We start from the raw sequence: 12,401 nt of genomic DNA, 5'->3' as shown, positions 1-12,401 counted from the left end.
TTTTTTTTTTTTTTTTGAGATAGAGTCTTGCTCTGTCACCCAGGCTAGAGTGCAGTGGTGCAATTGCAGCTCACTGCAACCTCCACCTCCCAAATTCTAGAGATTCTCTTGCCTCAGCCTCCTAAGTAGCTGGTATTACAGGCATGCACCACCACACCCGGCTAATTTTTGTATTTTTAGTAGAGACGGGGTTTTACCATGTTGGTCAGGCTGGTCTTGAACTCCTGACCTCATGATCCTCCTACCTCGGCCTCCCAAAGTTCCGGGATTACAGGCGTGAGCCACTGAAGGTTTTGTTTTGTAGCTTTCTTTTTTTTCAACTTTTTCTAGTTTTGGTGTCAAGATAACAGGAACTGTTTCTTCCTCTTCTAGTTCTAAAAATAACTGATTAAAATTGGTCTTAATTCTTCTTTTTATATTTGGTAAAATTTGTGAGTGATTGCATTTGGGCCTGGAGATTTCTTTTTGGGGACCTTTTTAATTATCCATTTATTCAATGATTATAGTACCATTATAGAACAGGATATGTATTTCATCTTGATTGAATTTTGATTATGTTTCATGGAATTGGTCAATTTATTCTGAGTTGTTGAATTTATGAGCATTAATTTGCTCACAGTGGCTGCAGAATCTGTAGTATATATCCAGTTTATTCCTGCTATTAGTGATTTGTGTCTTTTGTCTTCTCTTGCTAGAGGTTTATCAATATCACTGATATTTTTTAAAAAAATTATTTGGTTTTGTCGTTTTTAAGTTGTATTCCTATTCTCAATTTTATTTTTACTATTTCCTTCCTTCTGTTTATGTTGGGTCTACTTGCTTTTCTTTTTCTACTTTCTTGAAATAATCAGGACAGTCTTGAGGGTTACAAGTGTTTCTATGCATAAATGCACTGGGAGAGCAGGTGTCCACTGGGATTATCAGGCAAATTGGAGAGGGTTGTCACCCTATTGATGACCTTAAGCAGTGGGACTGTAGGAATTAGATCCGTGGTCACTTCATGTGTATCACAAGGATCCTGGATCAGGATATCTGGTCAGCACTGGCTCTTTCACTTCGTGCATGAAGTCCATCATTACTAATCACAAAAAGCACGAATTGTTATCCTGTGAAGTTCCATAGTCCTGATACCCTCATATATTCAAGTTTGATCTGCACAGTTGTTTTTGTACCAGGAGATATGTGCTAACTCTTTTAATAAAGTTTCAGGTATAGGTGAAAAGTCAGAAATGGTAGCTAATATTTGTTGTGCCTCTGTTGTTGAATATGTTTAAATCTATAATTTACTCATAAAAATACTATGAGATAAGTATCATAATATTCATTTTGTAAAAAAGGAAATTAAATCTGGGAGAGGCTAAATCTTTTGTATAACATATAGTAAATGGTAGAGATAGGATGTGAGGTGAGAGATAGATGCCTAACTCCATCCTACTAAAAAGCTTTCCAGTGCACACTGTTTGCATCAACACCTGCTATCTGTCATTACATACAGAGGAGGGTGCTCTGGTAATGTAATCACAACTGTAGTTTCTAGAAAGGCCCCAGCATATATTTTATCATGATGAGATATGGTGATGTTGGCTTCATATATGTAGTTGTTTTGATGAAGTAAAATAATAAATACATTTACATCGTTTTAGGAAAAAAATAGATTTGTTAAATTGTCCTTTGTGAGCCATAAGAACCAATGAAGTAATATTTAAGCTACACTACCTCAGGAGAAGGAGTTGACCAGGTCCTAAACAATCCATTTTTCAGTTGGGAAATATTACCAGCATGTATGTACTGTTTAAACCATAAATTATATACACACAGGGTCATAGGCAATGGACATAATCAATGACATATATAGACAAAATTTGGAGATTGAGATCTGACAATCAGTAGAGTCCAGTAGAAAATGAAGTGAAGGATTTGTTTATGTAATTATATTCAGGGTCTACCAAAATGTATACAGCTTCATTTTGTCTGCTTTAAAGGGTATGGGGGGAAACCAGACCCTGATAATTCAATGTTATTTCATGTAGGTTCCTTTCTATTTCCTTAAGCGTTGACTGGTCTGAGAAATAAAGGGAAAGAGTACAAAAGAGACAAATGTTAAAGCTGGGTGTCCGGGAGAGATATCACACGTTGGCAGGTTCCGTGATGCCCCCACAAGCTGCAAAACCAGCAAGTTTTTATTAGTGACTTTTAAAAGGGGAGGGAGTGTACGAATAGGGTGTGGGTCACAGAAATCATGTGCTTCACAAGGTAGTAAAATATTACAAGGCAAATAGAAGCAGGGGGCAAGATCACAGGACCGAGGTGAAATTAAAATTGCTAATGAAGTTTCAGGCGCGCATTGTCATTGATAACATCTTATTAGGAGACAGCGTTTGAGAGCAGACAGCCAGTCTGACCAAAATTTTTTTGGCGAGATTCTCCTCATCCTAATAGGCCTGGGAGCACTACAGGAGACTGGGGCTTCTTTCATCTCTTATCTGCAACCGTAAAAGACAGACGTTCCTAAAGCGGTCATTTCAGAGGCCTCCCCTTAGGAAGGCATTCTCCTTCTCAGGGATGTTCCTTGCTGAGAAAAAGAATTCAGTGATATTTCTCCTATTTGCTTTTGAAATAAGAGAAATTTGGCTCTGTTCTGCCTGGCTCCCAGGCAGCCAGACCTAATGGTTATCTCCTTTGTTCCCTGAACATCGCTGTTATCCTGTTCTTTTTTCAAGGTGCCCAGATTTCATATTGTTTAAAGAGAAGAATCATTAAATAAAATCTATTGTAAGCAAGATTGAGTGCTGAAGGAGGGAGAGAAGAACAGAGAGATGTTATTTTTAGGCTAATAGAAATGGTGAGATTTTTAGGTTTGTGAGGAGAAAAAGAAAGGTAATCAGGAGAAGTGGGATTAGTTAGATGGGTCTGCATTGCCATGAGGGAGATTGAATCAGACATATTGTGATTTGGTGTGCCAGCTTCTGAGGAATTGGCACAGATCTCACCACATCTAAGGGTGGTCCCTGACATGAATGTCTTTTCTTTGTGGTTTTCATTGTCAGTATTCACCTGAAACTTGAGTCTCCTGGTGGGTATCTAGACAAGGAATTGATGATCTACTGGGGAAAGACAAGCGTATCCTCTCTTTCACGTTATAATTGTGCCAGGTTCTTAAGTATTAGTTTGGGAGTTTTTCTATAACACTGGCTTGCCTTTGTTTAGGGAAAATTTTTTGCCTATATAATGGCATTTGGCTGCAGTTAGATTATTATCTTTAGGAACATTAAAAATATTTAAAGTAAACAATGCCAAATGTGATTGGGAGTGAGGGGTAGTTAAATTATGTTTTTGTTGTTCAGACTGTTTGGACAATTGGGTTTTTAAGTGCAATTGGCCTGTTTTACCACAGCCTGTCTTTGAGGATTTAAGGGATTCTAGTAATATGGGAAATTCCTTACTGTTGCATAAATAAATCAAAAGCCTTACTAACACATCTAGGGGTGTTGTCTGTCTTTATTTGATATGGAAGCCTCATAACTACAAAGGAAGAATACAGATGTTCTTTAACATGGGCCATGCCTTCCCCTATTTGGCAAGTAGCCCAGATGAAACCTGAGAAGGTATCCACAGAATCATGCACATATGACAGTCTGCCAAAGGAGCTAACATGAGTCACATCTATTTGCCATAAAGCATTAGGAGTTAGGCCTCTGGGATTAATGCCAGGTTCTTGATTTGTAAGTATGAAGACCTGACACTGAGGCCAGCTGTGAACAATAAACTTAGCTTATTTTTAGGTAAGAGCAAATTTATCTTTTAATCCAGCAGCATTAACATGAGTGAGATTATGGAACTCCTGAGCTTCTTGGGTGGCAAAAAAGACCAAACAGTCGGCTTTATGGTTAATGGCAGACATGGGTCCTGGTAAAGTGGTATGAGATCTAATATGTGTAACATAGAAAGGGTGTCTACATTGATGTTGTAACCTTGAAAATAAGGAAACCAATTCAGAATTATCAACATGTTTGATAGTAGCAGTTTCTATATTTTTAGTGGCATGTACAACATAAGCAGAATCAGAGGCACTATTTAAAGGTTTGGAGAAATCTTGTAAGGCAGTAATCACAGCAATTAACTCTGCCTCAGAGGTATAAGAGGTAGAAATAAGCTTGTCTGTAGGACTTACATAACCAGCATTGCCATTACTGGAGCCATCAGTGAACACTGTAACAGCCTCAGGAATAGGCTGATCTTTGGTTAATTGAGGGACCAGTTGGGAAAAAGAAATGAACTTGGGAAAAAGTGCACATGCCTCTGGGAAAAAGAAAAAAAACACGTTGGTGTGCCAGATATTGGGGGAAACCAGCCCCCAATAATTCAACGTTATTTCATGTAAGTTCTTTTCTATTTCCTTAAGTGTCAGCTGGTCTGAGAAATAAAGGGAAAGAGTACAAAAGAGAGAAATTTTAAAGCTGGGTGTCCAGGGGAGACATCATATGTCAGCAGATTCTGTGATGACCCCCAAGCTGCAAAACCAGCAAGTTTTTATTTTTTGCTTTTGAAAGAAAAGAAATATGGCTCTGTTCTGCCTGGCTCTCAGGCAGCCAGACCTAATGGCTATCTCTTTTGTTCCTGAACATCGCTGTTATCCTGTTCTTTTTTTCAAGGTGCCCAGATTTCATATCGTTTAAACAATTTGTGCAGTTAACTCAATCATCACAGGGTCCTGAGGTGACATTCATCCTTAGCTTACGAAGATGACAGGATTAAGATATTAAAGACAAGACAGGCATAGGAAATCACAAGAGTATTGATTGGGGAAGTGATAATGTCCATGAAATCTTCACAGTTTATGTTCAGAGATTGCAGTAAAGACAGGCATAAGAAATTATAAAAGTATTATAAAAAATTATAAAAGTATTAATTTGGGGAACTAATAAATGTCCATGAAATCTTCACAATTTTTGTTTTTCTGCCATGGCTTTAGCTGGTCCCTCTGTTCAAGGTCCCTGACTTCTCACAACAAAAAGGAAACAAGTTAAACATTTTCCTTTCTTTCATTTATACTAAGATGTAGATAAAACACATTTATTTACTTATTTAAACATTTATTCCTCAGTTTCCACTAAGAAGTACAATCTGTTGATTAGTTTGTATTAAGTACACAGAACTTACAATTCATTCATGAAAAGACAACCTAATTTTACAATGGGCAAAGGACTTGAACAGACATTTCTCCAGGGAAGATATACAGATAGTCAATAAGCATATGAAAAGATGCCTAGCATCACGAATTGCTATAGTTTGGCTGTGTCCCCACCAAATCTCAACTTGAATTGTATCTCCCAGAATTCCCTTGTGTTGCAGGAGGAACCCAGGGGAGGTAATTGAATCATGGGGACCAGTCTTTCCCATGTCATTCTTGTTAAAGTGAATAAGTCTCACAAGATCTAATAGGTTTATCAGGGGTTTCTACTTTTGCTTCTTCCTCATATTCTTTTGCCACCACCATGTAATAAGTGCTTTTTGCCTCCTGCCATGATTCTGAGGCCTCCCCAGCCATGTGGATCTGTAAGTGCAATTAAACCTCTTTTTCTTCCCAGTCTCAGGGATGTCTTTATTGGCAGCATGAATACAGACTAATACAGTAAATTGTTACCAGTACAATGGGATGTTGCTGAAAAGATACCTGAAAATGTGAAAGCAACTTTGGAACTGGGTAACAGGCAGAGGTTGGAACAGTTTGAAGGGCTCAGAAAAAGACAGGAAAATGTTGAACAGTTTGGAACTTCCTAGTGATTTGTTGAATGGTTTTGCCCAAAATGCTGACAGTGATATGGACAATAAGGTCCAGGCTGAGGTGGTCTCAGATGGAGATGAGGAACTTCTTGGGAACTGGAGCAGAGGTGACTCTTATCATATTTTAGCAAAGAGACTGGTGGCATTTTGCCCTTGGTCTAGGGATTTATGGAATTTTGAACCTGAAAGAGATTATTTAGGGTATCTGGCAGAAGAAATTTCTATTTACCAAAGCATTCAAGAGGTGACTTGGGTACTGGTAAAGGCATTCAGTTTTATAAGGGAATCAGAGCATAAAAGTTTTGAAAATGTGCAGCCTGACTATGCATTAGAAAAGAAAAACCCATTTTCTGAGGAAGAATTCAAGCTGGCTACAGAAATTTGCCTAAGTAGCAAGTACCATAAAGTTAATCCCCAAAACCATGGGGAGAATGTCTCCAGGTCATGTCAATGATCCTCAAGGCAGCCCCGGCTAGCACTGGCCCAGAGGCCCAGGAGGAAAAAGTAGACTGGGCCCTGGGCCCCTGTGCTATGTGCTTTTGTAATTTGTATAAAAATTTAATGTATATGTTGTATTGACTAAAACTAGAAATAATTAAAAATCATACATACTATGTGATTATGCATTTAGACATTTACACTTGTGTGTGTGTTTGGGGAAAAAGACTACAGGTAAATACATCCACATTAATAGTATTTCTGGATTGTGGAATTATGGTTTCTTTTCTTTGTACACTTCAGATTTACAAAGCACAGGATAAGCAGGAAAAATTACTTTTATAATCAGCTATGATGGTAAATTTGTTCAAGGTGCAGGCTCATTTTTCCCATGTAACAAAGGAGTGCGCCTTGACCCAATCAGAGCTAAGTGTTGTTTATGTTTTAACTTACATCAATCTGTTTCTTTCATTTACATGAAAAGCACAAGGCATGTCCCAGGTTCATAAAAAGCAAATGAAATCATTGCCCTTTACTCACCTTGCTCTCAATTCAATAAACTAAAAAGGAAGAGGATATTTATGTGAAAGGCCTGATTATCTATCTATTCTACATATGTATATTGAGCATACAGCATATGCAAGGAGTCATTCTAGGTGAAACAGGGAATACAGCAGTGAAAAACACAACCAAAACAACTTCCTTTAAAAAGTTTACTTTCTAATGGGAGGAGAAGACATTAGAGTACCAACTGCATATACTTTAGAAGATAATACATGCCATGGAGATTACAAAAAATAAAACTGAGTACAGGAAATGAATTTAGAAAAGGAGTGAAATTTTAAAATGGCTAGTTGCTAGTCAGGGTAAGCTTCATTGAGATGATATTTGCCTTTTATTTTTTGATAACATTTTTACAGCTTTATGTTTAATGAATATCAAACATACCATCCATATATAAAGTATAAATGAGATGAATTTAACATGTACATGTGCCCATTAAACAATCACCATGAAGGAGATAGTGAACATATCCAACATGCCCAAAGCTTTCCAGTTTCTCTTTGTACTGCACACTCATACCTCTAAGGTGTGAAGTATTGAGTAACACGCATACATACAAACACATACTGGGCTACCTCATTGTTTCAGGAGCATTTGTTCAAAATGTTATCCTTATGTCCATGAATTGTCTCAGAACTTTATTAAAACTTAGCTGATATGCATGTATGTAACTATATTAGTACTACATTGTCTTAATTACTATAACTTTGTAAGTCTTGAGACCAGGTGCCGTTCTCCAAATTTGTTGCCTTTCAAAGTAACCTGCCATTGTAGGTCCTGTGCATATATATGTAAATTTCAGAATGTTAGTTTGTCAGTTTCTAAAAGAAGAAATCCAGCTATGATTTGATTGGGGCTGTTATAGATCAATGTGGGAAGAGTAGAAATCTTAACAATATTGAGATTTATGACTTGTGAATTCCATTTATTCCATTTATTTGTTATCCCAACAATATTTTATAGTTTTCAGATGTTTCACTTTTTTTAGGTTTATGCCTAAGTACTAAACATTTTGATATTTACAATAATATAAAAATTACTGTAATATTGTGTTTTAATTTTTTTCTCCATTAATTGTCAGGTACCTTTAAATCATAATTTAATCGGATGATACAACTGGATTTTGAAAAAAGTATACATATATATTAAAAATAATGTATTTTTTATCTGTTTGACAGACTGACTGCTGTCATACCATGTATTAGTCCAAATTCACACTGCTGATAAAGACGTACTCGAGATTGAGAAGAAAGAGGTGTAATTAGATTTACAGTTCTACATGGCTTGGGGAGGCCTCAGAATCATGGTGGGAGGCAAAGTGCACTTCTTACATGGCAGTGGCAAGAGAAAATGAGGAAGAAGCAAAAGTAGAAACCCCTGATAAACCCATCAGATCTTGTAAGACTTATTCATTATAACAAGAATAATATGGGAAAGATCAGCCCTCATGATTCAATGATCTCCCTCTGGATCCCTCACACTACACATGGGAATTCTGGGAGATACAATTCAAGTTGAGATTTGGGTGGAGACACAGCCAAACCACATCATATCATAATGTAAAATTGCACTCAATACTATTCAGCCTGTTCTCAAGGACAATATATCAAAATATATGGCATGTTTCAGTTTATTTAGCATCACAAAACTCTAAAGTTACACTTACTTTTAGAAACCTGGAATAATAATATAAATGCCAGCTCATAGGTAGATATACAACTACCTATGACAATTTTCTAAATGTCAGTCTAAACACTTTTTAATTCTATATTCTCAATGTTTTTCCTCCTCTTGAAACTCACTCTTTTTTATTTTTTATTTCAATAGGTTTTTGGGGAACATGTGGCATTTGGTTACATAAATAAATTATTTAGTGGTGATTTGTGACATTTTGGTGTACCTATCACCCAAGCAGTATACACTTTACCCAATGTGTAATCTTTTATCCCTCACTCTGCTCCCATGCTTTGCCCCTAGTCCCCAAAGTCCATTGTATTATTCTTGTGACTTTGTATCCTCATAGCTTAGCTCCCATTTATGAGTAAGAATATATGATATTTGGTTTTCCATTCCTGAGTTATTTCACTTACAATAATAGTCTCCAATTCCATCCAGATTGCTGTGAATGGTATTATTTCATTCCTTTTTATGACCGACTAGTATTCCGTGGAGTACATGTATATATATACCAGATTTTCTTTTCTTTTCTTTCTTTTTTCTTTTTTTTTTTTTTTTGAGACAGAGTCTCGTTCTGTCACCCAGGCTGGAGTGCAGTGGCGCGATCTCAGCTCACTGCAAGCTCCGCCTCCCAGGTTCACGCCATTCTCCTGCCTCAGCCTCCTGAGCAGCTGGGACTACAGGCGCCCGCCACTATGCCTGGCTAATTTTTTCATATTTTTAGTAGCCACGGGGTTTCACCATGTTAGCCAGGATGGTCTTGATCTCCTGATCTCATGATCCACCCACCTCAGCCTCCCAAAGTGCTGGGATTACAGGCGTGAGCCACCGCGCCCGGCCCCAGATTTTCTTTATCCCCTCTCTGATGGGTGGGTATTTGGTCTGGTTCCATACTTTTGCAACTGCAAATTGTGCTGCTGGAAACATGCGTGTGCAAGTGTTTTGTTCATATAATGACTTATTTTCCTCGAAGTAGATAACTAGTATTGGAACTGCTGGATCAAGTGTAGCCAACTGATCTTCAACAAAGCAAACAGAAACAAAGTGGGGAAAAGACACCCTATTCAACAAATAGTGCTGGGATAGTTAGCAAGCCACATGTAGAAGAATGAAACTGGATCCTCATCTCTCACCTTACACAAAAATCAACTCGAGATGGATCAAAGACTTAAAGACCTGAAACAATAAAAGTTCTAGAAGATAACATTGGAAAAACCCTTGTAGACATTGGTGTAGGCAAAAGACTTCATAACCAAGAACCAAAAGGCAAATGCAACAAAACCAGAGATAAATAGATGGGACTTAATTAAACTAAAAAGCTTCTGCAGAGCAAAATAAACCATCAACAGAGTTAACAGACAACCCACGGAGTGGGGGAAAATCTTCAGAATCTATACATCCAAACAAAGGACTAATATCCAGAATTTACAAAGAACTCAAATCAGCAAGAACAAAGCGAACCCATCAAAAAGTGGACTAAAGACATAAATAGACAATTCTCAAAAGAAGAAATGGCCAAAAAGCATGGAAAAATGCTCAACATCACTAATTATCAGGGAAATGCAAATCAAAACCACAATACAATACCACCTTACTCCTGCAAGAATGGCCATAATCAAAAAATAAAAAAAAAATAGATGTTGGTGTGTATGTGGTGAAAAGGGAACACTTTTACACTATTGGTGGAAATGTAAACTAGTACAAGCACTATGGAAAACTGTGGAGATTCCTTAAAGAGATGACATTTGAATAAGAACTTGAGGTGAAAGTAGAAAATGTATAGAAATCTGGCAGAAGAGTGTTCCAAGAATATGGAACAGCCTGTGTGATGACTCTGAGGCAGGGATATGCCTATCATGAGCAAGCAAGAACAAGGAGGCCAGTGTTCCTAAAACAGAATGAGCGAGGAGGACAAATAATAGGTGATGAGGTCAGAGGTAATTAGGACCAGATACCATAGCCTTGAAGATTGTAGTAAAAACTTTAACTTTTATTTTGGTAAGAGGAGTGAGGTAATCTAGCTTAACATTTTAAAGTATCATGCAGTTGCTGTGTGGAGAATAGATTGTAGCAGGACAAATATACCAGCAGGAAGGCCAGTTAGGAATCTAATGCAGTAACTCAGGTGAGAGGTGAGGATACCTTGGTCAGAGTTGCTAGCAGTAGAGGCAGTGAGAAGTGGTAAGAGTCTATATATATTTTAAAGATAGAGCCAAAAGCATCTTTTGTCTATGGGGATGGAGAGACCTTAAGAATGACTCCAAAGATTTTAACCTCAGCACCTGGATGGATAGAGTTGTCGTTACTTGAGATAGAAGAGAGCATGTGTGTAATACATTTTCGTAAAGCACAGGAAATTCTGGTACATGCAGATCGACATGAGTTTTAAGCATTCCACTGGAAATAATGAGTCAGCACTGGCTACACAAGTCTGGATTTCAGAAGAAAAAGGCTTTTTGGCTAGAAATGCAATTTTGGGAATTGTTGACATGCATAGCATTCTAAAATTTTGTGGACAGATGTCAGGACTTAGGCGTACGGCATACCAGCTCTTAGAGTTCAGTTTGATGCAGTGAAATCAGCAAATGGAACTGAGAAGGAGGACTAAACATAGGGTAGGAGGAGTAAGTAGAACTAGAAATGAAAATCTCTGAAGGAAGAGAGAATGATGAAATGTGCCGAATCGGGTCTGTTTGATATAAAATAAGAGGGAGATGAATTAGAGTAAATACAGACAGCTTCTTCAAAGAAGTATAAATGGGTAAGAAATGTGCCAGTAAATAGAACAGAAAGTGTAAGTAAAGGAAGAAGGCTCTTGTTTGTTTGTTTTGAGAAGAAATAATAACATTTATTTACTCTTAGGAATGATCTATTAGTGAAAACAAATAGTAAATGGGAAAGAGAATGTGGGGCAAAGTCCTTGAGTGAGTGTCCTAGTGCTTAATTGAGGCAAGTCCAAGTAGAGAGGCATAGATTAATGTAGATTCTTACAGATAGTGTTGGGATGGGTGACAATTCTCTTCTGACTGTTTCAGTTTTCTCAGTGCTGAAGGAGACTAAATTTCAGACTGTACATACATGTATACATTTAACACATTGAGCATGTTTTGTGTGCTGAATACTATCCTAGGCCTTGAAGTGACTATGTCATCAGATGTTCTTGCCCTCAGAAAATTTGCACTCTAATGAAGATGTACAATTAAACCTAAAAAAATTGTAAATGTTATGAGAAATGTTTGGTTTCTATGGAAGTACACAAAAAGGGCATTTAATTCATTTGGCCATGCGTGGCACCAGAGAAATCTTCCCTCACAAGTAATCTCTAAATTGAAATGTGACTACTGAATAGTGGTAGAGAAGCTGTAAATGGTACTTCAGATAGAAGGAATAGTGAATGGAAAGGCTGAAATATGAGAGCTAATAGGCAGTTAAAGGAAATGTCAATGATGGTGAAAGTAAAAAGGTTGATGGAAAGAGTAACTGAGGTTGAAAGACTGGCAGGGGCAAGATTATGTATCCATGTAGAAGAGTTTGAAATTTCTCCTTTGAACATTTGGAAGGGACTTAAACAGTGAGAAGTTATGGACAGATTTGCATTTACACTCTAGAAAGAACTTTGGCTCAAGTGTGACAAATGGAATGGAGTGAATTGAGGGGAAGTCAAGGAGAGCAGGTGAGAGACTATTTCAGTAGACAAGGTGAGAGGGGGTGTGTTGGAAGACTAGTAGTCACAGTGTTGCAGGAAAGTGGGTCCACTCGAGCATATTCAGGAAGAAGAATCAAGTGGGTTTGAATGTTGATGGTTTAGTGAAGAAAATCAAGCATCCCTAAGCATATGGCTTCGTGGTAACTTTAAATGAAATAAGATAACAGAGGTTTTGGGGGAAAAGTGCTGGATTAAACTTTTGACAATGCTATGTGATGCCCAAGTGGAGTTT

This window comes from Colobus angolensis, unplaced genomic scaffold, assembly GCF_000951035.1.
Source record: "Colobus angolensis palliatus isolate OR3802 unplaced genomic scaffold, Cang.pa_1.0 Scaffold852, whole genome shotgun sequence".
In the NCBI taxonomy this organism is placed as follows: Eukaryota; Metazoa; Chordata; class Mammalia; order Primates; family Cercopithecidae; genus Colobus; species Colobus angolensis.
The sequence above is the reverse complement of the archived record's forward strand: the minus strand, read 5'-3'. Positions refer to the sequence as shown.